The sequence below is a fragment of the Eptatretus burgeri genome, chromosome 3 (assembly GCF_056783735.1).
Source record: "Eptatretus burgeri isolate ZD-2024b chromosome 3, Ebu_testis_v1, whole genome shotgun sequence".
Classification (NCBI taxonomy): domain Eukaryota; kingdom Metazoa; phylum Chordata; class Myxini; order Myxiniformes; family Myxinidae; genus Eptatretus; species Eptatretus burgeri.
In genome coordinates, this window is record NC_140963.1 from 133260543 (window position 1) to 133263042 (window position 2500).

At 42.7% G+C, this 2500-nt stretch overlaps 1 protein-coding gene across 2 annotated transcripts in view; it reads left to right on the forward strand.

The window, feature by feature from the left end:
• Positions 1–2500, forward strand: part of LOC147031008 (uncharacterized) — a 61810-nt gene that overhangs the window by 935 nt on the left and 58375 nt on the right. The window lies entirely within an intron of this gene.

Sequence of the window (2500 nt, forward strand, 5' to 3'; positions counted from 1 at the left end):
TCCTCCCAAGCAAACAGCAACACTGTCTGTCCTCAGTTCTCTTGATGGGCAACTTTTCGTACAGCATTCGTGTCCTGAAATGAACTGAACAGGTATGATACAATTTTTAGATGTTTCGCAAACTATTGCTGCTTGCCGACCTGCAACAAGAAAACTGATCGTTTGCTGGTCCACCCTGCATATTGCTCAGCATGAAACTATTGGGAAGCTACATCCAGAAGTTTACTTTCCGGTTTGGGGATTTCTCCACGTGTTGGTCGAATCTGCAGCTGCCGCTTCCACCTCATTAAAGCTGTTTTCCAAACCGGATTCATCGTATTTGTCTGTTTTATCTCCGCGCCTGTGTTGCTGTTTTGTGTTTCCATCCAATTTTCCGTGTTAAATTGTACCTTGTTGTGCTATATTTGACAAATTAATTGTCTTCTTCTTCAAGGCTGACTCGGATAGCCCAAATGAAAATTATGTGTCCCTTTTGTCACCGTGTTACTCGTTTCGCTTCTTCCCGAATATTGTACTTTCTACCTCTTCAACGTTATCGATTATTATTATTGTTATTGTTATTGTTATTGTTATTGTTATTGTTATTGTTATTATTGTTATTATTATTATTATTTTTTAACTATTTATTGTTGTTATTATTATTATTTTATTTATTTTTAACTCCCCCCCACCCCCCCTACTCCTCACTTCAAAAAATGTTATTTTTCCACTCCACAAAGATCTCATTCTTTTGAATTTTCTTCCACTTCATCTTCCTGTACTCTATTCTTTTTTTTCTTTTTTTTAAAATCCCTTTTCTCAGTATCTCCAAATTGAATATTCATCTATTATACTAATATATGTGTATGAGGGTGTCTCCTCCAGAACTCTTAAACCATGAAACCAAGCAGCCTGAAATGTTACATGTTTATGAAGGGAATCCCAAGGAAGTGCATGAGCAAAAATTGGGTGTTTGAGTTAATTAAAACACCCCTTTTGAAAATAATTAATGGTCTTATTTAATTATGTCACTTACCTGGCACATCCTCGGTCACCGCTCTCTGGGGTCGAAATGCGTCTCCGTGGTAACCTTGCTGGGGTGTGAAGCCGCCATGTTTTTTCTGGCCTGCTTCAATCATGCTTTGACTTGGAACAGGCCGCAACAATTTCTTAATGATAGTTTTTTTTTTTTCTTCTCATGATAATCCGTTCCCAAGTTAACAAAAAAGAGGATTCCTGGGATATCGTGCCCTCCGTGTGGGGATAACCAGCATCACAAGTTGCCGTTTGCAGTTTTGACACGCACGAACCGACCTTTATTTTATTATCATTATTATAACGAGTGCGTGCCCGTATGTGCGTGGCTGTACGTGCAAAAAAAAACTTTCATGGCCGTACGTGCAGCGTCAATTGTGACGTGATATCAAAAAAAGAAGAATTGTGACGTCATAGCACCGTGTCCTGTCATTGGTTTGGTAAATAAATGGCTATAACTTGGGAACCACTTGTCCGATTAACATCAAACCTTGAAAAGGCACATCCGCGGGTCCCCAGCAATATTCCTGGCAAGTTTCAATCAGATTGGACGTCAATCGTGCAAAAAAATAATAAATATACATTAATTGTGACATCATTCGTGATGTCATAGCACTGTCTTGTCATTGGTCGACAGATAAATGGCCGTGACTTGGGAACCGCTCGTCCTATTGATATCAAACCTCGAAAAGGCACATCCGCGGGTCCCCGGCAATATTCCTGGCAAGTTTCAATCCGATCGGACCGGTGATCGTCCGGTTATTAATAATTTGTGAAAAAATTGGCATGATAACGTGAGAAGGTGGAACGACGCCCCGCGGATGTGCTTTTCAAGGTTTGATATTAATCGGATAAGCGGTTCCCAAGTTACGGCCATTTATCTGTCGACCAATGACAAGACACGGTGCTATGACGTCACAATTTATTTATTTTTTATGATTTCTTTTGCACGATTGAAACTTGCCAGGAATATTGCTGGGGACCCGCGGATGTGCCTGAGAGAGAGACAGAGACAGACACAGACACCCAGACACAGACACCCAGACACAGACACCCAGACACACACAGACACCCAGAGACACACAGACACCCAGAGACACACAGACACCCAGAGAGACACAGACACCCAGAGACACACAGACACCCAGAGACACACAGACACCCAGAGACACACAGACACCCAGAGACACACAGACACCCAGAGACACACAGACACCCAGAGACACACAGACACGCAGAGACACACAGACACCCAGAGACACACAGCCACCCAGAGACACACAGACCCATAGACACACACAGACCCATAGACTCACAGAGACCCATAGACTCACACAGAGACCCATAGACTCACACAGAGACCCATAGACTCACACAGAGACCCATAGACTCACACAGAGACCCATAGACTCACACAGAGACCCATAGACTCACACAGAGACCCATAGACTCACACAGAGACCCATAGACTCACACAGAGACCCAT